This window comes from Telmatherina bonti, assembly GCF_933228915.1.
Source record: "Telmatherina bonti genome assembly, chromosome: 21".
Lineage (NCBI taxonomy): Eukaryota > Metazoa > Chordata > Actinopteri > Atheriniformes > Telmatherinidae > Telmatherina > Telmatherina bonti.
The window spans coordinates 29,782,963-29,804,521 of NC_136630.1; the positions used below are offsets into that span (position 1 = coordinate 29,782,963).

The 21,559-nt window shown below is 47.4% G+C and overlaps 1 protein-coding gene across 1 annotated transcript in view; it reads left to right on the forward strand.

The window, feature by feature from the left end:
• Positions 1 to 21,559, forward strand: part of jmjd1cb (jumonji domain containing 1Cb) — a gene marked incomplete at its 5' end in the record, with an annotated part of 139,834 nt that overhangs the window by 13,443 nt on the left and 104,832 nt on the right. The gene's annotated exons all lie outside the window — the stretch shown is intronic.

The window sequence follows — 21,559 nt, forward strand, 5'->3', positions numbered from 1 at the left end:
GGACGATCTGCTGGCCGTCTGGAGGCGGGACGACCTGCTGGCCGTCTGGAGGCGGGACGACCTGCTGGCCGTCTGGAGGCGGGACGACCTGCTGGCCGTCTGGAGGCGGGACGATCTGCTGGCCGTCTGGAGGCGGGACGATCTGCTGGCCGTCTGGAGGCGGGACTAGCTGCTGGCCGTCTGGAGGCGGGACGATCTGCTGGCCGTCTGGAGGCGGGACTAGCTGCTGGCCGTCTGGAGGCGGGACGATCTGCTGGCCGTCTGGAGGCGGGACGACCTGCTGGCCGTCTGGAGGCGGGACGATCTGCTGGCCGTCTGGAGGCGGGACGATCTGCTGGCCGTCTGGAGGCGGGACTAGCTGCTGGCCGTCTGGAGGCGGGACTAGCTGCTGGCCGTCTGGAGGCGGGACTAGCTGCTGGCCGTCTGGAGGCGGGACGATCTGCTGGCCGTCTGGAGGCGGGACGATCTGCTGGCCGTCTGGAGGCGGGACGATCTGCTGGCCGTCTGGAGGCGGGACGACCTGCTGGCCGTCTGGAGGCGGGACGACCTGCTGGCCGTCTGGAGGCGGGACGACCTGCTGGCCGTCTGGAGGCGGGACGATCTGCTGGCCGTCTGGAGGCGGGACGATCTGCTGGCCGTCTGGAGGCGGGACGATCTGCTGGCCGTCTGGAGGCGGGACGATCTGCTGGCCGTCTGGAGGCGGGACGATCTGCTGGCCGTCTGGAGGCGGGACGATCTGCTGGCCGTCTGGAGGCGGGACGATCTGCTGGCCGTCTGGAGGCGGGACGATCTGCTGGCCGTCTGGAGGCGGGACGATCTGCTGGCCGTCTGGAGGCGGGACGATCTGCTGGCCGTCTGGAGGCGGGACGATCTGCTGGCCGTCTGGAGGCGGGACGATCTGCTGGCCGTCTGGAGGCGGGACGATCTGCTGGCCGTCTGGAGGCGGGACGATCTGCTGGCCGTCTGGAGGCGGGACGATCTGCTGGCCGTCTGGAGGCGGGACGACCTGCTGGCCGTCTGGAGGCGGGACGATCTGCTGGCCGTCTGGAGGCGGGACGACCTGCTGGCCGTCTGGAGGCGGGACTACCTGCTCGCTGGCGGACGAGCAGCTCCAGTCCTCGTCTCCCTGGCAACGATGATTTCCTCCCAGCTTGACGTCTGCTTCTGTTGAGGTCGGCTCATGTGAGCGGTGACTTTCCAACAGTTGCTCCGTTTAGTGGGATCGCGCTCATCGTCCGATCCGGACCCGGTACTTTGGTTTGGGACCGACCTGGTTCCGGATGGACCCGGACCAGAAAGCTTTTCACCGGTTCTGTGCTACGAAACTGCTTCTCTCATCTGGATCGGCCATGAATAGATGAATAGTCTGGTCACTGCCTACAGGAGCTTCTGTTTTACTTTACAGTCCAATACACACACACACACGCACACGCACGCGCGCACGTGTGTACAGTAGCCCTGCTGTCAGTTTGTTTGCAGTGCGGTGGCCGGAGGTTCATGTGTCTGATCAGCAGAAAGTGACCGGCAGTGACTGAAGAACCTTCCACATGCGTCCATGTTTGGTTACTGCAGCGCTGCAACATGGAGGCGGCGTGTTGCTCCCGGAGACGAAGCCGGGAAAACGACGGAACGTAAACAAATCAGCGCTGAATTTAACATTCTGGCTTTGTAAACCACGCTCAGCCCACCTTCTGTAAGTCCGAACCGCCGCTCCACAGCAGGTAAAATATATTCCCAGTTGTTCCCAGTCAGCTGTATCTCCCAGCGACTGGAGCAGACTGGGAGCGTTGGACCAGGACACACACAGGGATGAAAACAAGGAAGCTGGCAGGAAGTAGTAAATGGACGAAGTGTTTGGATTAAAAGCCCGACTGGAGTAAAAATATGTCCAGTAAAGATTTAAATGGGAATGTTCTGATCCGGTCTGGCAAAGTTTTTCCATTTTTCTTCTCATCTGCAGCCATGGAAACAAAAGAGATGATCCTTACTGAGCATGCCCAGTACATGAGCCGTCGCCCGGCGGTACGACTGGGACAGGACTAAAACCGAACCAGTTTTAAAGGGCTTCAGGAGGATGGGCGGAGCTGGGGGAGGCGGCAGTAAACACAGGCGGTGGACGCCACCGCTTCTTCTTCTTCTGCTGTTTCTGATCCTAATCAGTAACTTTTCACGCTTCACGCGAACAGAACCGGTCAGACTGGAGCTGCAACCTGATTGGAGGGATTTCCTCCGCGTAAACATGCCTTTATGGTTCTTTTTATTTAAAAATTCACATGGTCATCCTTTCAGGAGGAACACTAGCTTAAGCGCTGAACGATGATGGCAAAAATTATAATCACAATTATTTTGCATGAAACTGAGATCTCGATTATTTAACACGATTATCCGTCATCTTTAATACCATGAATATAGTTTACATTAAACCGTGGCTTTTAAACAATGTCTTCAGGATTCCACATATTTTAGAAAACAAACATGAAGCTTTGTCGTGACAAAGTGCAAATACTGATGTAAAGTGAATAAATATAAGGATTAAACAACGCTGCGCGTCGTGCATTATAACCGTCTGATGCACGGAGGCGTTTAATCCGCTTATAGCCTGATCCCACACAGTAAACATCAGGGCTGTGATGATACGCTTTTGTCCCGATTTGATATTTTTTGGTGCCGATTTGATTTAAATTGCGATTCTCACAATTCTTCAATATTGCTGATTATTGTAGATTTAAAAACAAAAAAATGTATAGAACTTTTTTTCCTCGTCATTTTTCTTGATTTCAATCAGGAAAAAAAAAAAACAACCGAGTCGCCAGACCATCATTCTGCTGCTATAACGCCCAAGAAGACGAGTAAAAAGATAGATAAAAATAATAAAAATGACCATTTTTAGAATGGATTATTTTTATTTATTAGAAAATAATTGGGAAAAAAATTGAATTTTTTTTTTTAATTGTGAAGCAAAAAAAATCCAGAATTACGTTTTTCCACCCCAGTAAACATTTTATAACAAAGTTGTATTTCTTCTTTACAACATTTTCTAAATGCACTAAATTATACAAACTATCTTACGTCGGTCTGGATGTACGTTTTATACCAAACAACCGCTGTCAGGCTGCAGCGCGTTTCTCTCATTCACCTGTTAAAAGACGGCTGATCTGAACCAGCTGGTTAACGCGTTGCTATGGTAACGCCCCGTAACGGAGGGATATTACAGTGTTTAACTGGCCGAACTATGTATAGGAAAATAATGCAGCCAGTTGTCACTGACAATGGTATAAAGTATGTTTAGGTGAACTTCCACAACCTACTGCAGTTATTCTACATGGACCTGCAGCCGGAGCCGACTGAGACTGGCCGCCTGGGAGTGCTTTAGGACGGGAGAGGCTCCCGCTGCTCCTTCCTTACAGTAACTGCAGAACAATATGTGCCTTCAAGTCAGTCGCCAAAACACCAGAAAAGTCTCCAATAACTCCAGTAAAAGCTGCTAGATTTGTCGCTTTTAACAAAAAAAGTCTCCAGATTTAGCGAGAAAGTCTCCAAGTTGGCAACAGTGTCTGAATGAAAGCAAAGCGGCTGTGGGAGGAGTTTACAGCACAGCGCTGCAACGCCAGAGACGCTCGATTAGCAGCTGAAGACAGCAGGAGAGGAAACTGCAGAGAGAAAAATAATCACACTCTTTTATTTCTATGATCGATGGAAACCCAGATCGTATTGAGATTAAAATCTGATTCATCGCTCAGCTCTAACTAGTTTACATGTTTGTTGTAAGTCCTAGCGTGGACCTGCTGTCCTCACGCCTCCACCTGGCTGCATCAGGAACGTGGCGGCGGCTTTATTCCAGCCGTAGACGACCGTTATTTTCCTGCTTTTCTCATCACTTGTTCATCTTTTTATAATAAAAATGTGATAAATAATGTTGTTATGGTGGATCGCTGTGGCTTTACCAGCTAGAGTCTGGATCGTAAACCTCCTGGATGGGATCGACTCACCTGGAAAACCCGCGTAGATCCGCTAACGGCTCAGATTTCCACCACGGTCTACCCCAGAGTTCCACGCTGGCGGTATCAGTGCTTGTGGATCTGGTTTTAGGGGTTGATATGACCACAGAAGCACGTGTTCTTGACGGCATCTTGACGTTTCCAGGCTTTATTTTCACTGTGATGTACGTTGTGTGTGTGTGTGTGTGTGTGTGTGTGTGTGTGTGTGTGTGTGTGTGTGTGTGTGTGTGTGTGTGTGTCGGTTTGCTGGTTTAGCATGTCAGGAGTTTTAAACCAGTTTAATCTAAATCTATCCGTTTTCCCCTGCCTGAGGTTGGGTCATGGAGGACACAGTTCAGCAGGGAAACCCAGTCACCCCCCCCCCCCCCCAGCAACACTCTTGCTGATGAATTTGGTCCGTTCAGGAAGTAGACGACGATGATGATGATGGCATTATTCAGGCGTTGAGCTGCAGGATGTCGGCGTGACGTGCAGCCAGCGGGGTGTTTGGGAGGTGCAGTAACTGGAGACACGGACTGTTAGCGGTTTGTTTTCTGGTGCCTAAGGAAACAGAATGTAATCCGAGGCCAGGATGGGCCGGCTGGATCTACCCTTCCCCCAACCCTGTCAGACATACAGACCACAGTGTGCTGGAGCGCTACGCCACCCTGCCGCACACAGCAGCCATTAAGTCTGTTCAGAGAAGCTGGGATCCGTTCTGCTCCTGTCCTGCTCAGCCGCAGCCTTCCTGCCGGACTGGGGGGGGGGGGCAGCTTTTCTTCATGATCTGAAGAGGGAAACAGGTTTTAGAGGCAGGTTATCAGAAACGGTTATCAGCAGACGGCGTGCGGACGGGACGCGCCGTGTTTCAGACGGCGTCCTGGTACCGCTCAGCGTGTCCTGCTGATGTCGACACATCACACGCCTCCACTTATCAGACCGCATCCAGCAGGTCTCATCATCACTCAGTCATAAGTCACGTCCTTCTCCACATTTTACTCCACGGTGGAGAACTCGTCGTCATGGAGATGATGTGAACTTTGTGACATGGTGCATCATCCTGCTTCCTGAAACCAGACCGGGATCCGGTTCTGCTTCCGGAAACCAGACCGGGATCCGGTTCTGCTTCCGGAAACCAGACCGGGATCCGGTTCTGCTTCCGGAAACCAGACCGGGATCCGGTTCTGCTTCCGGTTCTGCTTCCGGAAACCAGACCGGGATCCGGTTCTGCTTCCGGAAACCAGACCGGGATCCGGTTCTGCTTCCTGAAACCAGACCGGGATCCGGTTCTGCTTCCGGAAACCAGACCGGGATCCGGTTCTGCTTCCGGAAACCAGACCGGGTTCTGGTTCTGTAAATCATCTTTCTGGAAGATCTCATCCTGGTGAGAAGCAGCTTTGTTCAGCATCAGTAGAGACCAGTAAACCTGATCCAAAGACCAGATCGAGCTGCCAGTTCCAGTTTGTGTGTCCAGACAGTCCGCTCCGTTTGGACAGGTGGGGAAATGCTGCCTTCAAGCCTTCTGCGTCTTTTTTCTGTCCTTTTTGTGTCCGCTGTGACGACCACGGTTTACCCAACAGGCTGCGATTACATGGTGTTTTTTAAATTCGGAATTAACGTATTCGCCTACAAGTTTACATGGAAATAATGATTCAGAATCAACGTTTACATGAAACACTTAATCCCTTCTCAGAGCGGCGGGTTGGGAAGAGTTCTGATTGGACAGAGGGTGCACGTGACGTAAGGCGTATACCGGAAATAAACAAAGTTGTCTCCCTGCGTCTCGTCTTTTCGGTTATAATTGTAAAAACTACATCATAAGTTCCAGTTTCACTGCTGTTTTTATTGTAAATGTGAAGTAGCAGCTCAACACCAGCATACTACTTCACTTTCTGCAGCAACTGAGAAGGAGAAGAAAGACCTGAAAGTTTAATTCCCAATAGAAACACGCATCAGGAATTAAATGTTTACATGGTCGTTTTTCATCAGTTTAAATCAGAATTAACTTTTATTCTGGATTAAAGAGGAATTAAAACTCCCGTGTAAACACACAGATTGTGCGCTTGACTTTTTTGGGGGTTTACGAAGATCGCAGGCAGAGATGGGATGGATCTTCAGCGCTGAGCTGCACTCCTCTCAGCTGTGGACCGTCTCTGTTGGGCCGACCGGATCTTCTCTCACCAAATGTGGGACAAAGACTGATTCCACTCTGCCATGACAAAGTTTTAAAGACATAAACTTTCTTTTCTGCTCTTTGATAATAAAATTACTAACATAACAAATCTGTGATTATAAATCCTCCCTCTGAGCAGCGCGCTTTTTATGACTCGGACTTTTGTGCCGTTTCCCGTCATATTCCCCGCCGTGTGACACGGAAACACCGTCTGACAGTCTCCTGGAACAGGTTTAACCCAGGAATATCTGCTTTCCCAGTCTTTGTTGTAACAACGCTCTTTTCTTCTTCGCTGCGGTCGTCTCCCCGTCCTCCATGATCAATCAGTGTTTTTTATTTACTTATTTTTGTTCGTGGCTGCATCCTAAATGTGCATTAGGTCCCGCCTCCTAGTTTGATTGACATGAGTGTAACTCAAATCAGCAGGTGGTGTGATGTGACCGCCATCAAATCGTTTGCCACACACAGTTAGTAAAAGCCTGTTTTGTTTGTTTTTTTCCTTCACCAAAGGGAAGCCTGGTTGTAACGATGCGGGACAGCGCCGCGTTTTGTGGGACGTGTGAAAAGTCAGAAATGCGGGACGATCCGCACAAAGCGTGACATCTGCTCTACTCTCTGTGACTCACATGTTAGCTTGCTGCTAATGCTTCGGTGCCACATGCAGCCTCTTTGTTTGGAGTTTACAGCTAAAAAAGGAAGAAAGGAAATAAATCAAGTGTTTAACTGATAAGAGGAGACGGCTTCCTAAAGATCTCGCCACGCCTCCTCTCTCTGTTGACACCTTCAGCTCACGCTGCCAGCAGAGCGCTCCTGGGTTCTGCGTGTTGCAACAGGAGACCATAACTAAACACTGCTTTTCTGTTTTCTTTGGACTTTGCTTTGAAGTGATCCTGAGGAATGAGTTCGCTCCACTTTAACAGAAACTGCAGCTCTCAGAAATGTTCTGCTGCAGAACTAAGATCCGTGAACTGTTTCCCTCCGTCATCAGCTGGTTCAGTTCAGCTGTTCAGTCTGAAAACAAAGATTAGACACAGCTAAACCGAACCTCAGGTTAGACCGCGTTGAACCTTCAGGCACCATCTCCGCTGTCATCATCCGCAACAGCAGGGATGGTCATGTGACCCTCCAGCTGGTCTGCGGAGGTTTTCCAGTGTTTCTATCCGTCCAGGAGGTCTACAATCCAGATGTAGTGTTTATTCAGAGACTCTAGATGGTAAATCCACCATTATTTATCAGATCTTCATCAGTATCACTACCATGTTGCTAAGAGACCTCTATTTCTACCTGGACATGATGATGAAGACACTTCCTGTCATAGTCAGAATGATGTACAGATGGGAAAAGGTTTGGTCGCTGCTGATCTGTGTGTTATTTCTACAAACTTCTTTATGCTGCTTTATCTGTTCATACGTTCATTTTACATCATTTTAGCCTCAGAATCTGCATGTCTGGATGATAACTGGGAGTAAAAGCGTTCAACCTCTACAGGCTGGTTTTTATAAACCAAGAGAAGGCAAACCAATGATGGCAATAAAGAGTTTTAAGGGTTAAACGGAGACGAAGCGGTGTCTGATCTTCTTCCTGCTGGACATCTACAGTGATTCCTGTAGAAAAGTCCTCGCCACTGTCTCTGAGGTCTGAAGACAAAAGGCTGAACAGAAGTCATGTTTATCCCCTCGCAGCATCCACAGACGGGCATGTTCCGGCCACTTTCTGGATAAATAATGACTGAAGGCTGTAAAAGTTTTTGTTCCACTGAGGAAAAATGTGATCCAGACTCTGAAAACTCACATTTCCAGCAGCAACGCTGCCCTTGTTACCCTGTGTGTTAGAGACAATGAAAACGCCAAATTTCTGCATGTCGGAAGGACCAGTTAATCCAGTTTCTGTGGTTTAGCTGTGCATATGACCAGAACATGACGGTTTCTGTCGTCTGAGCATCAACATTTAGGATGCAAAAAAACCTGCTTTTAATTACATGTACATGTGTTTGTCACGGACGCCTACGTTGTTTTGTGTTGCGTTGTTTGTGCACGTCCTCGGAAGGTGACGCTACATGTTGCCGAACTGCAGTATGTGGATAACCAGTAGGGGGCAGTGGAGAGCAGTTTGACCGTATGTAAGGTCACACGGCCGACTGCGTAAAGACGATGGAGAGAAGACACGTTGGAATATCTGAACTCACCTGCATGTTTGTGATACGATGGTACAAATACAGCAGCTGCTTTGTGACGATTTAATTTACAAAGAAATAAAAAAAAAAAAAAAACCAAATGTTAAACTGGAAATAAGTCAATGTTTCGGTACGTGAGAGGTGGAACTGGAAATTGTGGAAGTGCAGCAACCAAACCTGTGCAGCTAACGAACACGGTGGGGGCGTGTGAAATGCAGCTGACACCCAAGAAGTGGATGAAATGGAACCAAAACATAATTATGTGTGGGGTGATAGCTGGGAGAAGTGGTTAGCGGTCGGACATAGCACAACCCGACCTCCAGCAGGCGAAAGTAAAGGCCATGCGGCGGTCCCAAAATTGTCATCCCAAACATGTAGATTCCCATGTTAAAAAGACCAACTTCACAGCAGGAATAAACATGTTTACGGTAGGAATAAACAGGCTTACAGTAGGAATGAACAGGTTTACGGTAGGAATAAACAGGTTTACAGTCGGAATGAACAGGCTTACAGTCGGAATGAACATGTTTACGGTAGGAATAAACAGGCTTACAGTCGGAATGAACAGGCTTACGGTAGGAATAAACAGGCTTACAGTCGGAATGAACAGGTTTACGGTAGGAATAAACAGGCTTACAGTCGGAATGAACATGTTTACGGTAGGAATAAACAGGCTTACAGTCGGAATAAACATGTTTACAGTAGGAATAAACAGGCTTACAGTCGGAATGAACAGGTTTACGGTAGGAATAAACAGGCTTACAGTCGGAATGAACAGGCTTACGGTAGGAATAAACAGGCTTACAGTCGGAATGAACAGGCTTACGGTAGGAATAAACAGGCTTACGGTAGGAATGAACAGGCTTACGGTAGGAATGAACAGGCTTACAGTCGGAATGAACAGGTTTACGGTAGGAATAAACAGGCTTACGGTAGGAATAAACAGGCTTACAGTCGGAATGAACAGGCTTACGGTAGGAATAAACAGGCTTACGGTAGGAATAAACAGGCTTACGGTAGGAATAAACAGGCTTACAGTCGGAATGAACAGGCTTACGGTAGGAATAAACAGGCTTACGGTAGGAATAAACAGGCTTACGGTAGGAATAAACAGGCTTACGGTAGGAATAAACAGGCTTACGGTAGGAATGAACAGGCTTACGGTAGGAATGAACAGGCTTACAGTCGGAATGAACAGGCTTACAGTCGGAATGAACAGGCTTACAGTAGGAATGAACAGGCTTACGGTAGGAATGAACAGGCTTACGGTAGGAATGAACAGGCTTACAGTCGGAATGAACAGGCTTACGGTAGGAATAAACAGGCTTACGGTAGGAATGAACAGGCTTACGGTAGGAATGAACAGGCTTACGGTAGGAATGAACAGGCTTACGGTCGGAACGAACAGGCTTACGGTAGGAACGAACAGGCTTACGGTAGGAACGAACAGGCTTACGGTAGGAACGAACAGGCTTACGGTAGGAACGAACAGGCTTACGGTAGGAACGAACAGGCTTACGGTAGGAACGAACAGGCTTACGGTAGGAATGAACAGGCTTACGGTACAAAAACATTTTAGGTTTAATAAGTCAGGTTTACCTTCATGACAACTGTGGGGGGAGTGAATTTTTTTGCGTTTTAAAGTAATTTCATGTTGAAATTCTGTATATTTTGATTGACAGGTACCTGATATCCCGCTGCAAAAAGGCACAATGAATCACAACTGCGGTTTTTAGGTGGCTAACAGCAGGATTTAGCTTTAGCTCGCCTACCTCTGTTAGCTTTTATATTTTTAGGGAGCGATGGCACATGCGACACCGCCAATGACAACTGCCCAACGATCTTCACTTCAGCTCCTCTGAAACCTATAGGTGACATCACGGAGGCTCCGCCCATCTTTATTTACAGTCTTTAAGCACAGTAAAGGCTGTGATTAGGAAGAAGTGACAGAAATACACGATGTGATCTGATGCAGCGCTGTGTTTTTTACTATGATGTGGTTAAAACAGACGTCGTCCTGAATCAACCTATAGATGAGCCGGTTTTCTTCTCCTCTGTTTGTCACGATGGATCTGAGGCACCACGTTTCCACTCAGAATGTAGAAATAGTCCAGCTGCCTCACAGAGGAATGAGATGCATCCGTAATGGTTTTATAATCCTAGTCTCTTCTAAAAGTGTGTTGCGTCACACTGGGGCTTGTGCATCACATGCAGGATGTAAACATAAGTTTGCAGGCATCGAGGAAATGTCGCTTGGCATCACCCTATAACGTGGTAATTATTATTCAGCCTGGACACGCAGAATTGCCGAAGGGTTCATGTGTTTCTGAGTCCCAACACCTGGCAGGTAGAAGAGGAAGAGGTCGGCTGTGTTCAGGACAGGAAGACGAGGTGTAAGGCCAGCAGGGAGACGACTGCTGCTTTCTCTGAACGATCAGGGGGAGGAAACTGTCTCTACTTAAATGCAAATAATGTTTGTGCTCTTCTTTAGCACTGAAAGTTAAATGAAATCAAGTAAATGGCTTTGACAGAGCAGAAAATCTGTTGTTTTGTTGGAAGAACGCATTTAATGATCTCAGCATGAAGACCGAGAGCACAATACCGATCTGAATGTGTTGGGATGGAGAATCCTGCTTTTACATGCCGGTCAGAAGCGATTTGGCGCCTCATGTTGATGGTCAGGCTGCAGTGGTCGACTAATCTAGCAGTTTCATTTACGAACAAAGCAGTATTTTTTACTCTCTATAGAAAAGGGAAGTCTCCAGATTTGATTGTTGAATTTTACATCAGAGGAAGTGAAGCAGTCAATGCATTAAAGTGTCAAATTAAAACAATAGAAAAGCAAAGATCCGGTTGAAAAATAGAGAAACTTGGGTTGAAATGACTAATTATTGAGCTATATTTACCCTGCAGATCTTCCTAAAGTCAGTTTCTACTGCGATCTGCACGTTTCCAGCCTGGTTGTTGACGTTGCCTCCATCAGAACGGTCAGCAGCCCCGACGTCGACTGAAACATGACGTGATGTTGGAAAACGGCAGAAATGCATCTGATTTGAGACTACATGTGGAAGTTGGGGTCTGATTTAAAGAGAAATATCAGATTTGCTCCTCAGACGCGATTTGGCTGACAGATGGACAGAGAGGTCCGATTTGGGCCATTTCCTCCAGCGCTGCAGACATTTCCCCGGACGAAGCCAAAAGGAGATGGGCAACGAGTTCTGGTGACGATTCAGCAGAATTTTCCAGCATCATTACCTCAAGTTGCTCCTTTCACAAAGAAAAGCAGCAGAAATGAAGAAGTTGCTGAACCTAACCTAGCGAACAGTTTTAGGACACGTTCCCATCAGCATTCCTGATCCCAATCCGAGTCCGTTTGCTGGGAAAGTCACGTCGTTTGGGGAAATGTGAACACGCCAAACGAGTTCTGATTCAGACCAAACAACCAGACTCGGTCCGCCTACAAACACAGATTTCAGTCCGTTTCAAACGGACCAAATACAAGAATTGGACTTTAAAAAACAAGCCCCTTCCTGCATGTGGCGTAGCATTGCATTGTGGGTAAATCCATAGCGATGGCGTTAAGGGTCCTCTGCCTCGTCTGGTGTTCATACTGCGTCCATTGTTGCAGTGGATTTCTGCAGTATACTTGCATAAGACACAATAAAAACCCAAAACAACCATAGTTTGGTCTCCATGTTTAACTGGCAGGTGGAGGAAACAGTTTTCTTCTTCACGCCGGTCTGGTCCTCTCTTCTGCTAAATACTGGTGCAGCGCCACCTCTGGTGGGAATGGGGAGATATTATCCTAATGGTTTGGCTGGTTTGACCAAAGTGTCCCCAACTGGACCCAGTCCAGTGGACTATCCTGATGGGAATCCATCCTTAATCTTTCGTCTTCGGCTACAATAAAACTTATTACAGTTTTGTCTTCATTTAACTGAAGGAAGTTCTGGCGCATCCAGTCTTAAATCTGATTCTCGCTTCTGATCAGAGTTGGATCGGACTATAGTCTCCTGGTGAGATGGGTATGTAGATTCGTGTGTCATCAGCGTAACTACGGTAACATTGTTTTTCATACTTTGAGAAAACAGAGGCGAAATGCAGAGTTTTACAGTGGATTACAGAGAGGAAAAGAGAAGAAAAGATATATTATTCTAATGGTTTGGCTGGTTTGACCAAAGTGCAGCGTGATCTCGGCCCGCATGGATACACCCCCCTACAACCGGACCAGGTCCAGCGGACTATCCTGATGGGAATCCATCCTTACATGAAGATGCCAACACGAAGCTTCAGCCCTTCTGAGGACTGAAGTAAACCTTTCAGCTGAAGCTGTGACGACATGATGGAGATGATTCACCGACTCTTCAGACTTTCCCAGACTCCAGTTGTTTGTCTGGTTGCTCAGATCAGTCGAGGGTTTTTGTTGCTTGAGGAACGCTTTCAGAAGGTTTGGATGCTCTTGTTGCTTCGTCTCTCTTTAACCTGGTCTTTAAATTAGTGCTGACCTTGATCCACGCAGCGGTGACCATGTTTGAAGATCTTCTCTGAAGTGCACACATGAGTAAAGTGTCAGTAAAGAGGCTGGCAGAGCCTGAACCACTGGCTTCATGTTGCTGGTGTATTCATCCTGGCCTTGTGCTGCTGCTGCTGCATGACTCACTGGCAGCCATTCAACATTAGAGAAACACAGAGGGACTGAGAGATGAAGGGAAGAGAGAGCTGAAGAGAAGGAGAGAGGGAACGCCTTTTGAAAACCGAAGAGAAGGAGAGGGAGAGAGTTCAAGAGCTGTGTACTCTCATTAGTCGTTTGGTTTTCCAGCCAGCGAGGCTCTCAGGCGGCGAGGGAACGAGAGAGCGGAGGAGAAAACGGGAATGGGAGAGCGACTGAAAGAGGCAGCTTTCTTTCTGCTCTGTCTGGCCTTTCTCCCATAGCAACAGCGGCTTAGCCACGTGAACGCCAGTTCCTTTGAGTTCACCCACTGCATTGAACTTAACTCCTTCATCACCAGATTACAGCTCCATTCGCCACAGAATACATCACGGCTTTTCACGTGCTTCATCTGCACAGCCGGCCTCTCGGCTTACAAAGTCTCCACGGCAACAAGTTTAAAAACAGCGCCTTTACCGTTCATTTATTTAGTTTTTTTTTACAGCTGATCATTCATGTCTTTTCTTTTCCCTCCAACACGCTGCTGAGCCTTCGGTCTGCTGGCCGGCCGCAGACACGACTCTGCACACGTGCCCACAGCGCCGTGTTCATGTAGAAGCGTCTGGTCAGGACCCGCCGCCGTTGTCCCGGAGCTCTCTGCACATCCCGGAGGGTTCGCAGGTCAGACAAGCTGCCAATGGGACTGGCTGGTCTGACAGGAAGCTCAGGCTGAGATGGTGAACAGAAAACATTCATCTGAATCTCAAACCTGAAACTACATTCACTCATTTATGGACGTCTTTTCTGAAGGGAAGCAGCCTGATATTATCTGCTCCTGTGCTGCGATTGGTCATTTTATTACTGCGATTATTATCAGAGAAATAATCCTGATTATTCTGCTTTAATTCCACAGCATCATAAGTGTGTAAAATCACACAAACACTCATCACAGGTCTTCTATCTCAGATAAAACGGATGATAAGACTCTACCTGGACTAGGGAGGAAGCCACATTATAAAGATGCTTTTAAACATTTCTTCAGGAAGCAGGAAAAACATCTAGCTGGCTTCGGCTTGCAGCTGCTGCAGGATGAGGATAGAAATGATAATAAAACATTCTGACGACTAAGAAAATCTGTCATGTTTGAACAAGAAAACTATCCATGAGAATCCACCTTTTTCCGTCTGTGTAGTTTAATGTTCAGGAAGATAAAATGACAGAAAACAGGATCGAAGGTAATGTGAAGTAAAGTTAGTGAAACATCAGCAGGACTTGTCCAAAGCTGCTGCTCCTCCTGCAGGAGGTGGAAGGATTCCCCCTTCATGCTGATGCAGCGGTAAAGAGTGGAATCAAGCAGTCGGGACATCCCTACTGCTAACCTAGTCGGCCTTATCTAATCAACTATACTACGTACCCCCCCACCCCCCCCCCACCCGGAGCAGCTTGTCCTGAGGCAATGATGGGGGAGAGTCTGAGCGTTTGTTAGATGTTTTCTGTCTCCGCTGCTGCATTGACTAACAGACCGAGGAGCCCACACCAGATTCCTATCCTGTCGTACGTCCAGGTTCTGGATCTGGTTCTGGATCCATCAGGGACCAATAGATCAGAGGACTGGACTCATGCTTGGTCACAAGTCACTCCTTTATCCAGGAATGCAACCAATCATAAGGACCCCCTTCAAATCATGGCTTCTTCCCTCCGAATCGTAACCTGAGATTAGCGAATCGTTGATGTAGTCCAGAGAGAAAAACCATGAAAATGTTTCTGTAGCCTTTTCCCCGAAGCTTTTCCCTTTTCAGCGAGGAGTTCTGAGGATTCAGGGGGAAAAAGTTGGACTGGGAACCCTGGTACAATGTAGAACAGCTTCCTTGTCCACACAGTGAAGAAAGGTTTTCTTTCCCTCCTTCTCTTTTCTGTTTGTTCAACAGTGAGCTAACTCTTTCCAGATGGTTTAGTGTTAACGCTCCCCTCCTCCCCGCTCCTCCGCCGTACAGCTCCCAAACAGTCGGGATGTTGTGTAAAATGTAAATAACAGCAGAATGCAGTCATTTGCAAACCTCACAAACACAGATTTCATTCCCAACAGGACAAAGGAAACATCCAATGCTGAAAGACGGAACTTCTCATGAATCTGACGGCAGAAACGCGGCTCGTAAAGTAGTCCCATGTTTCCCACAGAGCAGCATCCTGAACCTTCTGATGATATTCTACTCTGTACATGGAGGATCTTCTAGGTCTCACACATCTGTCTGAAAATGTTCCACAATGTTTAGATCCTGTTAATCTCAGATAGGGCTGGGCGATACGACCAAAATCTCATGTCACGACTTTATATCCCCATAACCATATAAAACTGTGTAACGTTGTGTCAGTCATCAGTTATGTGTCAGATGTTGTCTTGGCAACAGCAGCAGTGATCTCCTTCCATCTGGGGGAACTATGTATGACGTTCCACAGGTAAATACCTGCTGCAGCGTTTGGTCTGGAGTTTATTCTGAGCTTTCGCCTCCACTTGACGCCGCTTTTGCTGCTTTTGCTGGTTGACTCTATTCTTTATTCTGGATTCTTTATCCTGATTCCTGCAGGTGATAAAATGAGCTAGTTGTGTCGGAGTCCGTTGTTGGGACTGTGAGCTGGTCTGTTGTCGCTTCCACGTCGCTCTTTTTATATCCAAACTGCATCCAGACAGAAATTTCTCTCTTTTAGGAACAAGCTCATCAGTTTGGGTTGGCTGCTCATCTTTTAGTGAATTATCCTCTGAAACACGTCTGCTGCCGTCTTCCTCCATGTTTATGTATTGCAGCGCGCCATAAAGCGCATCGTGACGTAAAATACTGCAGTAAACGTTACGGAGGCTCCGCCCATCTTTTATATACAGTCTATGGTTATGATTGAAGGTTCAAACTGTTTTCCATTAATCTAAAGCTGCTCTGTTCATCTCAACACCTGAGAGACTCTGCTTCTCCGAGGTGCTCTCAGCTGTTCTGCTTCCAGCCAGCTGTTGTCCTGCTCCTTCACAGCTGGAGATGTTTCACTACTTATTCAGTTTTCTTGTGAATGAGACATGTTTTTATTTACATCCTGACATCCGTGGAAGTGGAAGGCTTTGTGTTCTGTGGACACGTAGAACTAAGAGAAAAGTCAAGTTGAGGGTTTAACGCTAATAAACCACGTGTGTTTTATTGAAATGTCCTCGAGGAGTCGGTGTATTCAGATCCGCGTTTTGCTCTGGTGACTTTGTCGTTTCAGCCTCGGAGGAAGAGTCGTTTGTCAGTCTGAAGGGCAGTGGTTTAATCCCCAACTTCCCTAGACCACATGTTGAAGTGCCCTTGGGCAAGACACTAAATGCAGCGCTACCTGAGATGTGGTCACGGTGTGTGACAGAGGCCTCTACACTTTCTGTGTGATGATGTGTGTCTCTGCAGAGTCTTCTTCTTCATGTCTGAGCTGAAAATGCTTTAACCCTGCTGTGTGTGTGTGTGTGTGTGTGTGTGTGTGTGTGTGTGTGTGTGTGTGTGTGTTCAGACCTGGTATTTGACGTGTGTCAGCTGGAATGTGAGCTGTAATTAAACAAGTTAACTCTTGTTACCTGAGAAGACAGATTCCAACCCAAACTTCTCGGTCTGTCCCTGATTCCTCTCATCCTCCTCATCCTCCTCATCCTCCTCTTCCTCCTCATCCTCCTCATCCTCCTCATCCTCCTCTTCCTCCTCATCCTCCTCATCCTCCTCATCCTCCTCTTCCTCCTCATCCTCCTCTTCCTCCTCTTCCTCCTCTTCCTCCTCTTCCTCCTCTTCCTCCTCATCCTCCTCTTCCTCCTCTTCCTCCTCTTCCTCCTCTTCCTCCTCATCCTCCTCTTCCTCCTCTTCCTCCTCATCCTCCTCTTCCTCCTCTTCCTCCTCATCCTCCTCTTCCTCCTCTTCCTCCTCATCCTCCTCTTCCTCCTCTTCCTCCTCTTCCTCCTCATCCTCCTCATCCTCCTCTTCCTCCTCATCCTCCTCTTCCTCCTCTTCCTCCTCATCCTCCTCTTCCTCCTCTTCCTCCTCTTCCTCCTCTTCCTCCTCATCCTCCTCTTCCTCCTCATCCTCCTCTTCCTCCTCTTCCTCCTCTTCCTCCTCATCCTCCTCATCCTCCTCTTCCTCCTCTTCCTCCTCATCCTCCTCTTCCTCCTCTTCCTCCTCATCCTCCTCTTCCTCCTCATCCTCCTCTTCCTCCTCTTCCTCCTCATCCTCCTCTTCCTCCTCTTCCTCCTCTTCCTCCTCTTCCTCCTCATCCTCCTCTTCCTCCTCATCCTCCTCTTCCTCCTCTTCCTCCTCTTCCTCCTCTTCCTCCTCATCCTCCTCTTCCTCCTCTTCCTCCTCATCCTCCTCTTCCTCCTCTTCCTCCTCTTCCTCCTCTTCCTCCTCATCCTCCTCTTCCTCCTCTTCCTCCTCTTCCTCCTCATCCTCCTCTTCCTCCTCTTCCTCCTCTTCCTCCTCTTCCTCCTCTTCCTCCTCATCCTCCTCTTCCTCTCTGCTGAGCGAAGGATTCGCCATCGACGTTTCAGTCGCTTTATCGCCGCTTGAAGTGTTTAAGTTCTGATGGAATCCCGTTTACGGTGACAGGTTCGGCTCCTGTGCAGCCAGAAACAGGAAACCCACCGGCGTTCAGGATGATTAATCAGCTGTTTGACACGGGGGGATTCAGGTCCTGCGACGTCCAGCAGGTTTTCCATGTATCCCTGCTCCAACACTGCTGACTCAAATGAATGAGTCTTTGTGTGAAAGGCTGTTAGATCCATTTCATTTGACTCAGGTGTGTTGAAGCAGGAAAACACGGGAAAGCTGCGGGATTGCGGACCCCGTAGGTCCGAGTTGAAGACCCCCGGATCCAGTAGGGGAGCCCTTCCTCTGCTTTTATTCTGGCTCGGGAACCGTTCTCAGAGAACTCGAGCCGCCGGCCTTCAGGTCTCAGGACAACCACTCTACCACCCGAGCCACTGCGTTGTGTAAACACCCAAAACCCAATCAGTACTGGGTCTCTACGTAGACATTCAGTGGCAGCGACGATGCTCCGGCTGCATCCTAACGCCTGCAGTGTGTGTGTGTTTTCATCAATGGTTTCACTGATCCTCAATCCAAATGGGAAATCATAATCAATCATAGCTCATCTATCATCTATGGGATGTTCTTCATGTGGATTTGTTTCTCAGTCTTTAGGAGCCAAAATGGAAACGATTATCGTCTGAAACGAGGCTGTATTAACCTGGTTATTACATAGTAGTAAAAATATTTGGTTTAGACTGGAAATATGAGGACAGATGGGTATAAACTTACTTTTTAACTTCTTATTCTAGTAGCCAACCAACTGTGTGGGAGAAACGATACTTCCTGTGTACTTTTCTGCTGTGTACCTGCTCTCATCTGTTGTTACCTGAGGATTCCACCAGGGGGCGCAGACAAAGATAAACATGGAGGCAGCTGGTCGGGGATTGGTTCGTTCTGAGAGCAAAGAAGAATAAATTGGACCTGAAACCAAGCTTGTCGTCTTTAATCCAAGTTTCCACCATTTCCCCGCTGTCAACCATGTGACTGTCCGACTGGGCAAACTGGTCCCCACACGGCCCCCTACTGGTTACTCTCACAGTACAGTTTGCGAGCGCGACTCATTGATTAGCAAGGATCCTTCAGGCACATAATACGAGATGCAGCCATGATAAACATGTTTGTAGTTCTGGGCCTGTGGTTTATACCGAAGGTCACTAACTGGAGGACCATGGTCTGGGTCTGGACCCAGAATCTGTCCCATACAGACCTGGACCATGATCCAAAACAGAAAGGGATGATTTCCAGCCTGGCGGAGCATTTCTAGTTCAACAACACGGCTTTAATAGTTCAGCACGAGGACCAGGACTAACCAGTCAGCATGCAAGTTTCTCCTTCTCAGCCAATCACACGTGAGAATTCCAGCAGGTGAACATTGCGACTGTACAGTAGGGCTGCATGATTATGACCAAAATAATTAAAATAATATTTTAAGCAATATTGTAATCACGATTATTCATTGTGTCTGGAAAAATAGGTATTTTTAATGCACCACTATATGTATGTATGTATATATATATATACATATATAATATATGATATATACATATATACACACATACAAAAAGTTAGGGATATTTGGTTTTCAGGTGAAATTTATGGAAAATGCAATATGTTCATGCTACAGTGATATAATATCATAAAAGTAAGACATTTAAGTAGAAGGATGCACTACTGATTTCCTCATCTCAAAAAATTCATTCAACACAAAAGGTAACAACAATGGTAGTTACACCACAACAAGAAATTTGAACGTCTCAATATCTCGACATGTGCCCTTGAGCATCAATTACAGCTTGACAACGACGTCTCATGCTGTTCACAAGGCAACTTATTGCCTGCTGAGGCATGGCATCCCACTCTTCTTGAAGGGCAGCCCTCAGGTCATTGAGGTTCTGGGCTGCAGGGTCTCGAGCCTCTACACGACGGCTCAGCTGATCCCACAGGTTTTCAATGGGATTCAGGTCTGGAGAGAGTGCAGGCCATTCCATTTGAGGTACACCAGTCTCCAACAGCCGTTCCCTGATGATGCGGCCTCGATGAGCAGGAGCATTGTCGTCCATGAAGATGAAATTAGGCCTGTGCTGTTCATGTAGGGGCACAATCACTGGATTAATGATGTTATTCAGGTAGTATGGGCTTGTCACTGTACCATTCACAAAGTGTAGGGCAGTTCTGTACCAAGTGGACTCCCCTGCCCACACTGTAACACCGCCACCACCAAAAGCTGGCCTGGTGACAACAGTGGCTGATGCATAGCGCTCTCCCTGACGTCTCCAACATCGTTGCCGGCCATCATTTCTGCTCAGTGTGAATCGACTTTCATCAGAGAACAGCACTGAGGCCCACTGGGTCCTCGTCCAGCGTAAATGCTCCCTGGCCCATGCAAGACGATGATGCCTGTGCCTGGTGGTGTGGTCAGGTACCTGTGCAGGTCGTCTAGCACGCAGACCACGCTGATGGAAACGGTTTCCAATGGTCTGACGTGACACTTGGGTGCCTCTCACCTCTCTTAAACGTGCCTGGAGTTGAGTGGCATTCATCATCCGGTTTCTCAGGGCAGTGTTCACAATGTAGCGGTCATCAGCACGGGATGTGGCCAAAGGACGTCCACTTCTAGGCCTTTCTGTGACTCTTCCAGTCTCTCCATATCTCTGTTGCAACCTGCTGATGACACTCTGTGACACTCCAAGCTCAGTGGCCACTTCTGTCTGAGAACGTCCTGTTTGAAGCATGGCAATGGCAAGGGACTGTTGTTCCATTGTTAGGTGTCGTCTTGGTCTCATGATGGCAAAATGTGAACAGCATGATGAGGACAACTGTTTAAACACCAGCTCTAATTGAACCAGGACATTTATTGGCCAATTCAAGGATCACACACCTGCCGTGATTTTTGCCGTTAAGCTCCTTGTTAGAGAACAGCAACTTGGGCAAAATTTATTGAAACATTTAACAGTTGGACATGTGCATTTAAAAGCTTAGAGAAGATCACATTAAGTTCACCTGTACAGGTTTGAATGCATTTTAGGCTTGTTGTGAAGTTTCACCCAAAAGCTGAATATCCCTAACTTTTTGTGAGTAGTGTATATATGTATGTATGTATATATATATATATATATATATATATATATATATATATATATATATGGAGAGTAAAAGCTCTATACATGTCGAGATACAGACGGCCTCACCACACCTTGGAGGTAGAAACACTGATGAGGTAAAAATGGCACCAAAAAAAAGAGTTTAAAAGGAGTGTTTAATTCTGAATGGACTGATTCCTGTTCACACTTCCTCCCTACATTTACCGTCTCACCAGTTAAACTTCTTTAACATGAATAATTCCCACATCTTATTGTGCTTGTGAAATGCTGCCCTACTTTTATTTAGTAAACAAGACGACAAACACCAGCAGTCACATGTACACGTTCAGTTTGTTCCATGGACAGTAATTTAGACAGAATAGTTACTAATTGTACTGAATTACTCTGAATGTACAGTAAACGTTCACATCAGACCTTGGGAGATGTCTGAGCGAGCCAGGATGGCGAGGTTGGATGTTTTTCTGTGTCAGGGGGATTACCTTCCTCAGGATGAAAGCGGTGGTGGTCCGGTCTGGTGTGCGCGTCTCTGTGCGCGCGTGCCATCATCATGACTGAGACAGGTTTTATTTTTTCCATTTAGGGCTGCAACTACTGATTATTTTAACAGTCAACTGATCTGTAAATAATTTTTTCAATTAGACCTGATTATTTCTGTCCCGCCCACCATCTGTGCTTCCAGTTGACGCGGCTCTTTTTACTGGTTCCAGTATGTTTTACCCCACTCTGTCCATCTGCAACATATGAACGTCCCCCTGATTCCCAGTCAGTCCCAACCTCATGTCCTTTAGGAAGTTAAAAGAACGACTCCTGAACCAGCTGAATATTGAATTAAGCTTAACAGCTTACTACTAATTTATTCTGAAACATCCAAACTTAGCGACAGTCTTTCTGGATAGAATTT